Here is a 17360-nt window from a genome sequence, read left to right as displayed (position 1 = left end):
TCTTTTGAAGTGGGGTCGGATGTGGTCTTTAAACATAGTCATAGTCAACATAGTCATTGTATTAGATACAGTGGATGTCAGTCGGCACGTCCCCAGTTCAGAGAAGCAGACTGGAGTTCGACACAGCAGCTAAGCAATGTACTACTGTGGATGGGGACTAACAAAATGTATTTTAGCCACCTACAAAGTCCCACCACAAAAATAAAATATCAAAATCAGTTTAAGTGTACGCTACATTGAGAGTATTTTCCACTCCTTTACCTCTCCATCAGACAGCCTATTCCAATAGTAAAGCAGCGTGAACAACTTGTGTTTTCTCACATCAAAGCCACCAAACTCTATTGAGAAAATGAGTAATTTTAGCTCTATGAACACAGGTGCTGCTGGTTTACGGCACCTTCAGTTAGATAGTTAAGTTTGTGTGATTTTGTGACTTTGGTGAATCTGAACTAACCCTTTTAAAAGCCAACTACTACAGCTAACCAATCAAGGCAGCAGTAGGCCATTAGCTCCTGCATTCAGCAATGTTAAATGATAATTTTTCTTAATGGAATCCGGCTTTGAAGAGAGCAAAAATAATTATGAAATATTTTCCTGTACGTTTTTAGTAAGCTAAAATGTATTTTAGTGCTGGCCCCCATCTACAGCATTACATTGTGTAATTTCCATGTTAGACTCCTGCCTGCTTCTCCAAACTGGGGGTGTGCTGACTCAAATCTGTTGTCCGTTCTTAACTGTCTGGATAAGTACCGCATAAAACACAACTTCAAAAAATAATTTAAAAAAATCAGAACTAGTCCTTTAAGTCTACAAAAATAGTCACATTGCCACAAAAGAACCAACAGGTGGAGCAAGTATTGCATTTTACTGCTTATTTGGCATTCTTTTGCAAATCTGACCTTCAGTAATTTCCTGAACTTTTCATTTTTCTTGTTTAAAAGGAGGTTCTCTTCTTACTAGGAGTGGCTGACTTGCACGGTAGGTTGGGTGTAAAAAAAAGAAAAATATTTTTGTGCTGTGGGTAGAAGGAGCTTTTTAATTCTGGTGAAAGCAAAAATGAAACAAACAAACAAAAAAGAAATACAAGGCCAACAAATATTTCTAAAAGAAAACGTTTTGGTAGAATTGTGGGTTTATAATGAAAATGCCACGAATGCACTTGTATGTCACCAGGTTATAGTTATACATTACACATTTCTTATTTGAGTCCTAATTGGATCTTGTTTGTTTTCTTAAAGCATCCAAATCAAAAGGGAGCACTTATGAGAAGTGTTTCCTCTTGGCTGATGATTTCTCGAGCTGTGTTTGATCACGCAGACAGATAATAGCTTTCATGCCAAAGGTTTTTGTTCCACTCTGCAGAGACTTTGCTCAGACTGACTGAATCGACGCCCCTGCTCGCTTTTTTGTGATCTTGGCACGAACCTGAATGTTACAGCAGAGAGAAAACAAGATCAGGGATGTAGGTTTTTACAATTAACTGTGTTCTGCAGCACATTCTCCGGCTGAACGCAGAACAAAGCGCTCAGGGGGAGAAATGCTGGAAAATAAGATTCAGTGGCTGCTGCTGAATCAAAGGGGAAATGCATGACAGATGAGAGGGGCTTGCTCCCTCCCCTCTTTTTGTCGGTCACATCCCTGCAGAGCAGATCTCCAACACACAACCCCTCTAAAAAAAAGTGTTAGATTGCCTTCAAGTGCTGTCGGAAAAACAAATACCAATTCAGTGCACAGGTCAAAACAAATGGGTATTAAAGAGATATTTAGGATAAAATATGAAAATGACCACAAAGGTAAAAACAAATATTGAGAATCAAGTCACTGTAGAATTGGTGATATATGTGATTGTTGAGAAATATTAGGTGGGTCTATAAAAATACAAGAAGCCTATACTGTCAGGAATTGTACTTAATTTATCAGATTATCAGAAAAGGGGGTTGGCTGGAGTGTGATTTTTTTGTTTTTTATTCTTTTTTTTTATCTTGACTCTTTCTGAAACAACAAATATTTTTCTTGGGCCTTTCTGAGTGACTTGAGGAAAATGAAAGACCTACCATAAATAACATTTTTTTATTTTTTTTTTACATACACACCACATAGGTAATGTTGCAGCCAATGCAACGAGCAATCAGCACAAGAATTAGTCATCACCACATTTCTTGATCAAAATGCAGATCCTCTTTAAACACGAGGTGTTAAAAGACACAGAATGTGAAAACTTGACGATTTCAGTTTTTCTAGCGTCTGGCTGGGATAAAGGGAGTGATTTTGGCGATTTTTAAAGAAACACGTCAGTGGGGTTGAGGGTTGAAAGGGAATTGAAAATAAATTTAGAACAGATTTTAAAACATTAGAATTTTTTTAAATGCTGTTTGTTAAAATAAATAAATAAATTAAACAGAAGTCCCTCCTCAGTGTTGAAAAAATAATTTGCCTTCCCCTGTTTTGCAACCCCCCCATTAATAATGAACAATGATAATAATAATTGCTCATAGTAATGAAACATGATTATTAATTGTGATTTGAGCTGCAATGAGTAGTCAAGCTATGAGCAACAATAATTCTATAATTGACTGATGTTGGCAAAAAATGCAGAACATTTAATGGTTCCAGGTTCTCAGAAATGAGAATTTGCTTCTTTCAATTACATACTTTACATTGATTTTTTTAATCATGGGCCATGTGCTAAGGTTATTATAATATTATTAATAATTTACTTAATTAATGAAGGAAATATTTAATTTAAAAATGATGTTAGTTGCAGCCCTTGGTTTTAATTGTAAAAGTTAACTGTTCAAAACATTTTTCAATCAAAAATGCCAAACATTTGATGGTTCCAGGTTCTCAGATAAGATAATTTACTCATTTTCTTGGTCCTGCATAACTAAATGAAATTTTCAGTGTGGGGCTAAAGGTTGGATAAAACAACACTTTAAATAATTCAGACCATATCATTCATAATTTACTCAATTTATGTGGAAAATATGAATATATATATATATATATATATATATATATATATATATATATATATATATATATATATATATATATATATATATATATATATATATATGAAAAAAAATGTATTTTTTAAAAATATAGATCTTTACCAGATGGTTGTGGTGGCCATTCATGGCAATAGCAAAGCAGAGAGACAAAATCAATATTACAAATTATTTAACTGTATTAATGCCTGTAATTTACAAGCATTAATACAGTTAAATAATTTGTATAGAATTATTGGTACTATTACTAATGGCAATATTATTTCCAGGCATATTTACCATTTCAGTGCTTTGAAAACATCTCAGAAATGTTGAAAAACAAATCATAGTAAGATCATTTCTTGCTAAACTTCCTGTAGGAGGTGAACTGACAAGGCAGACTTTTTACAGACACTGTGGATTTGGAACAAGCTCAAACCGTGTGATAGAGATGTGTTGAGTCAAATGCAACACATAAAGGGTTAATACAAAATGCCTAAAATTAGTCACCATTCACTTTCAACTCGAGATCCAAGAGAATAGTGAAAATTCCGAGCGGTCCGTGAACTCGGCAGCAGTAGTTGAGAGGATGGAGCTGCGACGCTGCTGTTGTTTTCTCCGCCGCACATTCATGTGAACTGTCGAGCGACGCTGCTGCTCGGAGCTCTCTGCCAGCGAGGAAACCGCCGTGAATGGACTACCACACCGCCGAAACAACGCCACACCACCGCTTTACATCACCGAGGACGCGAAAAACAACAGCTGTCTGTGTTTGCCAGCGAGGAGAGCGCGTGGGCATGCTTCGCGCCGGTCTAGTGAGCGAAACGCGCGCGCTTAATGATAAGTATTTAGACAAGTAGCTAATTAGCTTGTAATTGCATAAGTGGTGTTTAAACCGCCAGTGTGGTTCGCGTGTCTGCTAGTAGGCTAAAATTAGAACGACGCGCTGCCGGCGGAGGACACCGTAGTATTTATTCAGTGGGACTTTTTCATTTTTTCACTAACGCACCTTGGATTTCAGTCGTGGTCACAAAGCAAGTGTGGAGCCGAGGACGAGGTCAAAACAAGTCAAGACAGGTAAGCTATCACTCCTTTACCTCAGTGCGTCCGCATGATTAGACGCGTTGGCTTCAGTGGCTTTTGAAAAGTAAAAGTATGTATCATTTTTGGCACTCAAAGTTAAAACGCTCTCTCACAGTGGCTGTTTACGTGACTTCAAATGTTTGCGTGTCTTTGTCTCCATTATGCAATATTTAATAAGGTCATACAGCATCCTTTCTTGGACAAAAACTAAATTTTGGCCTGTGCACATACGCTGTTGACGCCCTTCTTCACTTAACAGTCCGTGAGGTTACACGGAGAGGTAAACAGTAACTTATTAAGTTAAGGATACTTTGAAAAATTGACTTAATACAGAATTATTTCCAGAGTAGTCATGTGTAATTAAAAATTTCAATTAACCCTTTAAAAGCTGTGAAAATAGTTTTTCAAAAACATGGATAGAAAGCAACGAGCAATTTGACAAGTCATAGCCCAAAAATTAGCAGGAAATTAGAACACAAAAAAACATTTTAAAAAAAGGAAATTTCCTGAAAATAAGCTAAAAAAGAAAGGCGAAAAGCAAACAAGAAAATGATGACAGGTGATAATCCTAAAAATAAAAAAAATACATATATATTTTTAAAATATATGTTGAAAAAATAGTTTTCTGAACATTTTACCTCTGATTTTTACATCTTCCTATACTGAAAAAAACAGGTCATTTTCTTGTCAGCTTTTGCTGTTTTCTGTCAGTTTAGGAGACATTTCTTGCTCACTGCCTTTTTTTCCCTCATGTTTTTCGAAAGAAAACAAACCACTTCGGTTTCAACAGTCAACTGGCTTGTGAAAGGCAGCACAACACAGCACAAGTAAACTGATGTCGATCCAGGTTTCGAGGGGTTAAACAAAGTGAACATTGACGTGTAGAACATAAGCTGCCTGAAATTAAACATTCGCTTAAGGTAATGCTGTTTATTGAACAAAATGGCTTTGGTAAATGCAATTTTAACTCAACTGAGTACATATTTTTTGATAAACGTGTGGTAGGGTGATTAGACGTAATACTGTAGGATTTATGAGAATCAGGGTAGTCAATAGCTCACTGGTATGACATGACAGAGACCCTGATCTAACACATTATGCAGGCTGACATAACCAGCCACCCTCCTGGCATCCATCCAGCCTCACTTCATTATTTTGTGGGGACCGCTCTTGGCTGCAAATCCTGAAGTGGTGGTTGCCTGTATTATGACTGCCTTCTGAAAGGAAGCGGGTTTTAGACGATTTAGCTGAATTCTGTGCTTCTGTTGTAATTCTCTCCTTGATGTCATGTCTGTGCTGTCTTATGCTTAGTGTCACAAGCATGGACTCACTCAGAGTGGACCCTGTTAGCCACAGAGAGGATTATAAGACGCACAGAAAATCTTAAGGAGTAAGGGCGATAAATATACTTCTTTTTTTATCTGCTGTTTTGGGAAAAGAAAGGCTTCAAGTGCAGAGTAACAGGGTTAGATGCGCTTCACCTCCACTCACTGCCAACAACATCCGGAGTCACTTGCCAGGAATTCCACCTTTGCTTTTTGTTTCCCTTGGAGGGGAATAGTGTGTTACGTGGAATATAAGCGAGGCACGCAACAGGGAGGAACATCCAGCTCAGATTAAACTAACAGACAGCAGAAAAAAAAGAGGCCATAACAAGAGGAAGCGCTCCGGCTTTTGCGGCACGGCGGACAGGTTCCTGGCATCCAGCTCAGGCTGAGTCCAATGCCAGATTCCTTCCCTTTGCCGCCTGCCAAAGCCCTCCACCACGTCGTCTTTATCAAAAGCCCTCGCTGCGATTCCCCCTCTTCCAGTTCTGTCGCGGCGCTATCAATCATATCTTGCTCTCAGCAGACTCCTCTGCTCATTAAGGATGTGAACCTGTAGGTAGCCTGCAGCCCCCCTAGCCATTCATCTCTCTCAGTGGGGCGCACAGACTCACATCTGGAGCAGCATTTCAAAACATAGCTCTTAGCAGACATGCATGCTGAAGGAAATCCAATACATTTTTAAAGGCTACCTCTCAGCAGATGTGGTTCCAAGCATAAAATTAACAGAACTTGAAGTGCGTTGTTCGTACACAGACACGTAACGGTTTGTAATTTGCTAAAATAGGCAAAAAGCAGGTGAAGTGGATAATATATTTTACTGAAGGGCTGCATGACTCTTGCTAGAATGTGAATTTTTCTCCCTAAGAATTGAGATCACAATTCTCTCACACAATTCTTAGTTTTTTTCAACCAAAAACATTTATTGCACTCTTAGATGCTCAAGTGCAAAAATATGTCTTAAATGTAATTCAGGGGACCTATCACCACTGCCTAATGAAATGCATGGTTGCAGGATAAAAATTAGGGGTTGACAGATTATTGGCCTGACCGATAATTGGGGAAGATATTTGGCATTTTGCCCATTATCTGTATCTGCATCTTCTTTAATGATAACTGATAAAATTAATCAATTAACAAGTGCAAAGAATGGGAGGAACTTTTACTTTGAAAAACCAAAGAGATCTTTTTAATTTTTTTATTTTCTAAAATTTTCACTTGACTGTAACAAAGAGTTGCTGGGAGGTTTCTGTATTTAATGTTGAAAGTTTCAGTTTTGATTAAACATTTGTCATATTCAAAATTCCAAATTCTAAACCTTGAAAGAAATATTTTCATTGTTATTGTAAATGCATGTCGGTTCCAAATATCGGTCTCATTAACTACTAATGATCTGTATCCGTATCCTCGGACAGTTCAGACTGTGTTAGGCACCTGCAGGCCAAACAGCTATGACAAAAAGGACAATTCTTCCTTGAAAACTTGTGTTTTGCTATCAGTTATTAAATGAGTACTATACCTAAAAGTGCCTTTGATAATAGATGAGAAGCTAATTCCCCAAACTCAATGTAGTGTGCTTGTTGCGCGTGATTTTTAGTAGAAGTTGTTGTAACTTAAAAATATTTATGCAAACTGTTAGGTTAATTTTTTGATGTTGAGCCAAAAAAAATGTTTTTAGAGTGTGTGTGTGGTGTTCAGACAGAGCTTCAAACAGACTAACATAAGACATATCAAAGTGATTGACTTAACATATATTTAAGTGCTGGACTCAAACTTTAAAGTCTCCTGTAACAAAAAAACAACCCTCAAGTCTGTTTTCGTCTCTTAGTTTAGAAAATGAAACTGATGAACTTAAATGCTGCTGAATGTAAAAAATAGAACGTAAAGTTCCAGCTTTAGAATAAATAACACATACGCTGACAGTTATGACACATTGAAGCTACCAACATGGCCTACACTGCTGTGAGCAATGAGCATTTATACGATTTATACGTGTGTGTCTGTGTCGCTCTGCAGTTACTCGTCTGAAACACTAGTCAGTGGAGTGGTGGAGATTCTGTGAGGTGGCTTAATAGCGACAACATGCAATACAAGTACACATATCGGCTTCATTATAACTCGCACAGTTACCAGACAAAACTTTTGTCTCATACTGGACACGTTTTCGACACAAAAACCAACATGCTGACAGTCTTAGTCATTTGGCATTTTAGCCTAGTGGCTAGTTGAGATTTAGCAGCTGTAAATCAGTGGACAATTTAATTTCCCAGAAATTCTTTACAATAAAAGTTCCACTTTTTTTTTAAAATTTCATAGTTTCTATTGAAGCAGTGAAGCAGCCAAAACAGGAAATACTGGGTTTTCATCTGCAGTGACAAATGCATACGTAAATGGGAGCGGAGTCCATCGTGGTCATTTAGAAATTAGATTGCATAGAGTTGTGAATCGAGATTGAGATTATTTTTCAAATAATCATGCAGTGCTATATTTCAGCACAAAGGAAAGTTAACCAGTGAAAGACAAAATGCTAATGCGTGTCATTGGTGATGACAGTTGGCAACGGCTTTACGTCTCCTTCCCTTTGTCCCGCTCTTTCTCTGCTCTGTTTTGTATAAGAGGTCTCAGCCAAGACAAGTTGAGCTGCTTCTGTGTGTGTGTGTGTGTGTGTGTGTGTGTGTGTGTGTGTGCGCGTGTGTGTGTGTGTGTGTGGACTGCAGGGTGTAGCCCCAGACTTCTTTTTTCCCCTCAGGCACCGCTTCCCCATCATGAATACGCCTTTGTGCTCCAGAAAGACACACAGCTTAGGTGGACAACTCGACAGGGAAAGCCGAATTTGTTTCTGCACAAGTGCAAAACTAGAGGTGTGACATGACATTTATTTATAGCTGAGAGCTTATGACTTCACCTTCACCAAAAAAAAAAAACAGCGTTTACAACCTGAGATCCTACTTTTTTATCCCGTCCAAAGAAATGTTTCCTCATAGAATCCTTTCACTTCTTCACTCAGTCTGTGATGAATTTAGGCCTGCATAAGAACATCATTTAGACGAGACAGAATTAATGCAACATGTACAAATGTTCAAAACGCCCCACATTCCAGAAAGTAAAAAGTTTATTACTTTTCATAAGTGGTAACATATTTGTGGTGGATTTCAGACCCCTTTCATTAGCGTTGAAAATGACCTTCACTTTCATACTCTCATATAAAAACATCCCTTTAACAATGTCTGTGAAATGGATTTACATCATGCTGTAATGACACGAACAAGGCTCGCTTTTATAAACACATAACGATGCCCTTGTCTGTCTCTAATGTGCTGCATCCACCTCTGGCAGTGACGCACCCACAGACCCCTGGCCCGTTAACCCTCAGAGCCACGACAAGCTGTCCCCAGATAGTCCATAATGCAGCCCCGTGCTGCCGCCCTGCCACAACACATGTGTCACCACTCAGCAAGAAGAGCGCTGGGCGAAAACCCCGGGGCCCTGAGCCCGGCTTAGTCACGCCACCGCGGCCAAGACGGCCCTCCACCAACTGCAAGCTGCTCTGACGACTCCTGACAGGCTGCAAGCTGGCACAAACACAATCTCAGATGCAACCCAAAGAAAATACCGACACAACACAGCATCCGAGTGAAAGGGCAGGGGAGGATGCCTCTTGGTTAGCTGTTAATTTTTGTTTTGTTTCTATCATTCTTACAAATTTTGATTCACATCCAGGATGCCCAAATTAAAAGGAGAAGTCAGGTGTTGACAAATCACTCTGTATTAACCCTTTGGACCCGCTTTAATATTACACACACTTGAATCGCTCTGTGCACAAAATGCACTTTTCAAAATTAAGCTTTAAAAAATATTTTACATTAATATAATTTTCTACCTCCATTGAATGTTTTTAAACTAACATCAGTCCAAATCATAAATATCAAATATTCATTTATTTTTAGAATTTTAACCCTTTAAATGCCAGGTTTCTGTCACGATGCCACTATGTTTTTAGATGCAGAAAACAAACAAAAATAATGAATTATATTCAATATACTACATGCAAAGTAGATTTTTTGAATATTATCACAGCCTGGTATAATTCAATGATTAGCAGAAACATTGATTAATTGTGATGCCCCACGAATGGTTTACTTAACATAAAATGATATATACTTCCTAATTATACTTATATATACGTATTATGTATACTTACATACTTAACCCTTTGAAATCCAAGCAAATTGGTTTGAGTTCATTCAAAAATATGGTGAGAACGTAATGAGTAACTTAGCAAGATGAGAACAAGAAAATGACTTGAAAATAAGTAGAATAAAACAAACGAACATAAAAACAGAAGAATCCTGAAAAAAGTTCTGAAAATAAAAAGACATTTTTTTGTCTGTAATATAACTTTAGATATAAAATTATAGTGATCAAAAATATAGTCTTCAGGAAATTTTTCCCTATTCTTTTTTCTTTTCGATAATTTTCCAACACCCTACCCTTTTTGTATTTTCAGGTATTTATTTTAAGGGAACATGGTGACGACGTACCCTAAAATAACTCAGAAGTTGCCTTGGTTTCACAGGGTACACGAGCACTTGTTTCCTGGGGTGAAGTCCTGTGTTTCTTGTGTTGTCACGATATGTACTTAACATAAAGTTCCATGCTTAGTGTAAAGTTAGGTAGTTTAGGTTTAAGCAAGTAAGTTAAGTTAAGTTAAGTTTTGGAAAAGAAACAACAAACCTCCTTTCATGGACTTTCACTTTTGATACTACTTTCTTCTTTACTCCCATCAGTGCATCAGTCACATGATTGCAGTAGAATTCTGGCATTCATTTTTTGTAGTACAATCAACTGCACGCTAAGGGTCCTAGTATTGGTACTGGTATTGTTATTCTATAAAGGATACATGCCTTTATTAATTATAGGCCTGTGCAGTATGTAAAAAGGAAAAAAACTGTATCAGTCCATATTGATATTTATCATGATTTCCATGAAACCACTATTTCTGTTGAGCTTAACATCCCCTTAAGCTTAAAATGTCCTAGTAGTAGATTCATACTGTTAAATAACTGACTTTAAATTATGTGATCTGCAACAGAAAACCTAAATAAGTAACTTGTATGCATCACTCCTTTGAATCATGTACTGTATAATTGGCCTAGCCCCATTTGGGACTGACTCATCCATTTCCTGTCCAAACAGGGCAGTAAGAAGCCAACGTATTGCAGCACCACCTACGTCCTCTTACAGTCTAGTTGCATGTTTGAATTTGGGCTTTGTTATGAATACCTCACATTGTGGCGCAAAGCTTTGGTATTATACATCACATCCTTAATGTTCTTTGCTCAAACAAATAAATGTATTAGCAGAGGTAGAATAAGTGATAAATAATGAGGCTAGTAATTAGTAACTCTTTGAAATCTGAGCTGGTAACATTTCTTTCTAAAACATAGTAGGAAAAGAGGCAATAACCAACTTGGCAAGAAAAGTCCCACAAATTGTAATGAATTGGTAAAATGTGACAAGATTACCTATAAATTTGTTTGAAAAAAGAGGGGAGGTTTATTTGAAAATTATAAAAAAAAAAGTGAAGAATGTCACAAAAACTATATAATTACAGTAATTACACATTAAAATAAATACACATATCTTTTTATTTCAGCACTTTTTATGTATTTTCTTGTTTAGTTGTTTTTTTTAATTTTTAATTTTTTTTGTGTGCTTATTTTCAGGTAATTTTCTTGTAATTTTTTTGTTTTTTTTTTGCTAATTATTAGGCCATGTTGCTTGTTGCTTCCTCCCCACGTTTTACAAAGAAATCAAACCAGCTTGCTCAGGTTTCAGCCTGTAACATGTTTTGCACATATTCATGGCTACCGTGCACAACAAGGCAAGTGCCACATTTACTTAACCAGACTTGTAGCTCTGTTGGCATCCTATAAAGGTGTTTAAGTCTTGCTCTTCTCACATTGAGGATGTGTTTACTACTGTAATTTTTTTTAGTGTTTCTGATCCTACACAAATTCTTAGGAGCTTATGTCACATAAATATGTAAATGAGACTTCCATTGATCCTGCTGTTGATATCAAAGAGGCTGTCAGTGCATGAAGGTTTTTGTGAAAGTTAAAAAAAAAAAAAAACATAGATTTTTTTTGTGTGTTTTTGCATTGATTGATTTTTGTGAAAATGCCTCTACAAAGCATTTTTTAGCCTTTTGGGACTAATTTTCCCAGCATGGCTATTCTCAGTGTTTCTGCGTAGCTGTGGTCCACTCTACTAGCAGGGGGCTAATTGCTTGCTATTTGAGTGTCTCAGTTTTGATTCATGGCGAACAGTGCCTTGTTGTTGCTACTCTGAGGGAGAACTTGATGTCATGACACCTATTATCTATTTTCTGTCTGTTCTCTCTTGCTGTGTGCTTCACCCTCTTATGCCAGCACTTGCACACTCTCCACCCCCACGCCAACAGGCATATTGATGGGATGTAGCTTCTCCATATTGAGAACAAGTGGGCTGTATCTTGGCATTGAGTTCTAGGTAACTAAAGATGTTGTGTCATCTACTCTCTGTCATTAGCCGCCTTTTTGGTTAGATTGTACCTGCAGTTTTCATCATACAGCAGTATTCTGTCAATATTAACCCTTAGGGACTGTTTGGCACTTTTTACACACTTTTTATTTTTCATTTTTGTTCATCATAAATTTTGGCAACATTGTGTATTTTTGTTAAATCTCGGAATTTCCAGCTTAGCTCCTATAATAAATCTAAAATACATTGTGTAAACTAAATAGTTACATTCATACTGTTAAGTGCAAACAGTGCGCCACTGAATCAGCCATCCAAAGCATTGTATTATTTTTGGTTGTCATTCTGGGCTTTTGCCTTGTAATTTGTAATATTTTTTTTTTACTATTTTCCACCTGATGATGTCATTTCTACCATATTTGGCATATGGAAAAAATACATGCTATTTCCATGAGGTGCACTGTCAAAATCAGTGTTGCGGTAATTCATTGACATTAGCTATGAAAATCAAAAAATAATCATCTACTTCACGTGTAGTATATTAAAATAGTTCATTTTTTGAGTGTGTTTTCCATCTAAAAACATAGTTAGCCTTAACTGAGCCTTTTGAGCCATGATAAAGACATACAGCACATCCAGTGATATTTGCATAAGGACATACTCTACATGTTGCAGGCGTGGGAGGGCTGGTGTGATAGACATCACTGCCAACTGGAGGGCATTAATGCATATGGACAGTTTTTGACTGTAAAGCATCACTAAAGCAGAAGAAGTGGAAGAGAAGACAGAAAGTTGGTGTAAATAATGCAGATTTTAAAACATCGGAAAAGAGCTCTGCAAATATTTTATGAGGAGGAAATGCAGTCACTGATTTGTAGGCCATAAAGATACATAGACACATAGTGAGGTTTGGTGTAAACATGGAATATAGAGAAGGCTGCATGTTTTCAATAGTGCTGTACCTTTCACTGAATTATATATGAATTAGTGAAAATTCTCAAGTAAAAACTGATTGTTAGGGAGCAGTATAAATGGACACAGTATGGGACTATTTTGTTAATACTCCACAAAAAAGTTCCAGGACTTGAAGTTTTGTGCTTCATAAACTTGAAGAGGATACTGAACTAGCAGTTGCACTCTTGTGATTGAACGCACATTAACCCTTTGAAACCCGGAGCAATATTACTTTTCTTTTGCCATGAGCAAATTGATAAAATTTCATGGAAAAAAGGCAATGAGCAACTTGGTTGTAAATGTTCCACAAATTGCAAGAATAAGTAGATTAGAAAAATGTACTTTTAAAAAGCTAGTGAAAAAAAAGCAAGGGAAATTTATATTTATAATTACTATAATTACATATTTGAAATTATGTTACAGATTTATTTTTTAGTTTTAATTTAATCACCCTTTACTTGATTTTTTAAAAACTTTTTTCTTATCTTTTTTTTAATCTGATTTTCAGGTAGGTTTTTTTGGTACTTAGGTACAGGTTTTTTTTTTTTGATAATTCTTGGTTCATTTCTTTTGTTGCTAATTGCCTTTCTCCCATTTTTTAGATCAAGCCAATCAAGCCAATTTGTTTCAATTGAAAAAAACTTGTAAGTGCTCTTCGTGAGGCTGAATTATGTTTCTTAAATCTGACCGTTGTTATTTCTGTAAATTTTTGTCTATTAAGCCCGGGCTGCACAGCCTGCATGAGCAGCAGCTCAGCGCTGTGCGTCTTTATCTGCAGGGTGTTCTTAAACTGTTCATACATTGCCCTTCGAAAAGTAATGCACCCGAATCCATACAAATCTGAAGTAATCATGAGCCAGTAAATTTGTGCATAAGTGAGTTTTAATGGAAGGCAGTGAACATGTGACCAATGCGCTTACTGCAGGGAACAAGGAAGCAGTCACAAACTATAAGGAGGCAGGTTGAGGCGGTAGATGGGTCGTAAAACATAATATTTTTCTTCGGGACTTGAAACGGGTGTTGTGTGAACTCTGAGTGAACTTTTAGTTAATTTCATACAAACTGTTGTGTGTGCATTTATTGTAGGATATCATACGAAAAGGTGCAAAGGTTTTTGTGCCATATTTGATTTGATTTTTTGTTGATTTTATCACAATTACACCCACACTTAATGTTTTGTCACATATCAAGTAGAATTCATCAGGGGTTAGAATTCATCAGAAGTCCCAACAATTCGATATTATCATGACATTCGAGTCATGATGCAATATTATTGTGAGTTTAAAGGCTTTGTGATAAGCCGAGTATTGCAATCACATGTATTGGCTTTTTTTTTTAGTTTTTTTTCCAACTGTAAATCATGTCCCAAAAGGATAACATCCATTTTATCTAATTAGATAAAGTTTTAAAGATAAAGCCCCCCACTTCAGTCATTGCAGTTGCAGAAATTGTATCTACAGCTGAAACAATTCCTCCAGTAACTTGATTACAAAAAATCCTCCAGGCTGCGTTTAATCCATCTATACAGTGAAAACTATACAGCTCACTGTGTTTGCACTAATGGTTATTTCAGTTTCACATTGCGCTTGCTTCTGAAGCGAGGCGAGGATTGTAGAATAATGAAGGAAGACAGAAAAGCGAGGGCAGGGTTCCCCATTCACCACCACATATTGATTTCCAAATATACAGATATTGGGACTGCGCAGATTTTTCCCCTCCCTCCATCTTCGTCTTTCGCGTACATACAACTTCTTCGCCAAACAGGTAGATGGCTCAGGTGTATCAGTGGCCATTAAAGTACATAAGGTAACCCATTTTTGTAATTCTTATAATAGTTTTGTGAGACACTGATGCCTTGAATTGAGACAATCTCCCTTCGTTCTTCCCCTCCTCTCCTGTCTCACATGTTTTGCAGAGAGAGATGCTCTCTGGCATTATGTTCCTCCTGTACATCAGTCACTCCAGGATTTCCTGATGTTATGATTGCAACAATTTACGCGAATTCAGGCAATCCCCGTGAATTCATCGTGGCCTTGCAATTTTCTCAAATCACCTCAACTTTACTGTAAATTTGACTCATTTCGTTGTACAGCTGCGCTCGGAGTATTGATTGCTCAACCCGTCTCTCTGTCCCTCTGTTTATAATGAGACTACTGCTGCGCCTGTCACAGTCACAGTGCAGGGGACACAGAGAACTGTTAAGGCTAATTTTACCTGGCATTTATTAACACTTTATTAACTAAGTCGAGCCATTTCGATGTTGGTGTGCAGCACTGAAAGCAAACTGTTGACAGGCGCACGGTGTCTCTGTCTCACCTGACACCGATGCTGTTGGGGGTTGGGATCTGGTGTTGTGTCGAAAACTTTCCCCAAGTGATACTGTATATGTTTCTCCCTACTGAAACGTAAGGGACTGTTGGTTATTTATGAGAAAACGGCAAAGACACTTCAAAAAAAATATTTAATCACCGAGGAGGGATTTATATTTCAACTTAAAATGTATCTGCGTCATCTGTAAAGTAGCCTATTTTTCCTGTCAATCACTGTCTTTACAATCAGGTTGGCCAGTTTCATATTGTAGATTTCATCGTTTCTAAATCTTCCTGACCAAGGTCTTGAGGACCAAGATTTTCTTTGTATTTGTTTTGTTTTATGCCAGTATAATAAAAAAGTAAATAAAAAATTGCTTACTAAATGAATCTCAGAATATTCTACAGAATAATTGATTATTAAAATAATCGATACCTGCAGCCTTAATTGTTTGAAAAAACAATTGATTTTATTCTCACAGGCTACCAAATGTTTATTTTTTTTTGTAATTTTAATGATTTGATCAATACTTGGTGTCCTTGTATCGAGACACTGTTGACACACAAAATAATGCGATGCTATGCTGTATCAATTTTTCCTGCCCACCCTAGACCCTGGTGCTGGATGCAATGCAAGAGCGAAAACAGGGATTTTTTAGGCTAGTCAGCAAAGTGATGCAGGTGACCAGGTAGCACTATACAGGTCCAACAGGTACTCCACATGTGACACATTTCAGTAGCCCTGTCCCTGTCACATCACATCACCACTCAGTCTCTGCGTGAGCACAGGCAGCAGGCATCAAGCTAAAAAAGAAATGCAGGGGAGCAGGGAAGGCACTGCCAGCACTCAAGTTTTCTCTCTTCCAGCGAGATTCAAAGTGCCTGCAGTGAGATCACAGAGCGCCGAGGAAGCTCGCTGCTGAAGCTCCTGTCAAGGCAACCACAGGCAGCTACGCCCACTGCTCCTCTCACTGTGGAGATGTGTTGCTTAGATTTGGTCCACCACACACAAACTGTCACTGTACACACACACACACACACCTGTCTGTATTCTGCACAGGGATAAGTAGTGACATGCACAAAGGCTGACTCTCTCAAGAGCTGACATTGTCAAGAGTGACTTAGAAAAAGGATTTGTCTCACTTTGTACAAAAGCACACGGTTACTGTTGATGCCCTCCCCAGGGTTTAGTACATATACAACACATTCCAGTTGACTTCTGCCAGTTTCTACCTTCAACAGGGTCCCCTCAGATCTTTAAAAAGTCTTGAAAGTCATTGAATTCATTAAACATAAATAAGGCCGTATATGGTATTAAATTGTCTTTAAGTTTATCTTTCAAAAATGCTCAAACATGCGATTTAAGATTTCATGAATCCTTATTTTTATGATGTTGCATTGTAAAGTTTCAAAATAATTGATAACGTCTATTTTTTAAAAAAATAAATAAGTTAATAAATAAGTTAAGTTAAATAATTTAATAAATTCCTTTTCTTGAACTCGTCACGATGGGAATCCAATTAGTGGAGTCTCGCATGCAGATTGAGAAACAGAAAATGGCTTCGAAAACCGTCCAGAAATGCCAGAAATTCACCACTTCTGTCAGTAAACAAAACACTAATTAAGATACTTTCATAATGATATATGTTTATTGTCTTGTTTGTTGTTTTCTTCAACATTTGACTGTACAGATGTCTCTCAAGACCCATTTTGTTCGTAGTCTGAATGTGTGAGAGGAAAAAAAAATCTCCCAGAAACAAATTCTAAGCATATAGCATGTACTAAATTAATTGTCTAAAAACAACTGGACAAAAGTTAGATATTTTATCGAGTTTAAGTTGTAATAGTATGAAAATTTTGCAGTGTCACGGTATCATGGTATCAAGGCATTATAGAACCATTATTATCAGTTACAATCGCACGTTAAGGAATGAAAACAGGAGAGAGTTTTTAGTTAAACAAACTATTTATTACTATAAATTGAAGCTTAAAACCATAAGTGAGATACTGTAGATAAGCAAAGGCACACAGTATGATAATAGTCAAATTTCAACACGGTTTACATTTAAATTTGTATATTGCTGCAACCCCAGTCGAGTTACATACTAACATTATTCCAAATATTTCCAACAATGTTCAGACTTAAAGAAATCTCGTTTTATTCTGGATATGTTTAAGCTGTG

General features: G+C 37.1%; 1 protein-coding gene across 1 annotated transcript in view; it reads left to right on the top strand.

Annotated features, from left to right (window-relative positions):
• Window positions 1-3560: 3560 nt before the first annotated feature.
• Window positions 3561-17360, top strand: part of sertad4 (SERTA domain containing 4) — a 29489-nt gene continuing 15689 nt past the window's right edge. Inside the window, exon 1 of the mRNA XM_088087727.1 lies at window positions 3561-4064. The gene's annotated coding sequence lies outside the window, so the exon portion shown is untranslated. The remainder of the gene's footprint in view (window positions 4065-17360) is intronic.

The sequence above is a fragment of the Plectropomus leopardus genome, chromosome 14 (assembly GCF_026936395.1).
Source record: "Plectropomus leopardus strain MGB_pleo_1.0 chromosome 14, ASM2693639v1, whole genome shotgun sequence".
NCBI lineage: Eukaryota > Metazoa > Chordata > Actinopteri > Perciformes > Serranidae > Plectropomus > Plectropomus leopardus.
The sequence above is the reverse complement of the archived record's forward strand: the minus strand, read 5'-3'. Positions and strand labels throughout refer to the sequence as shown.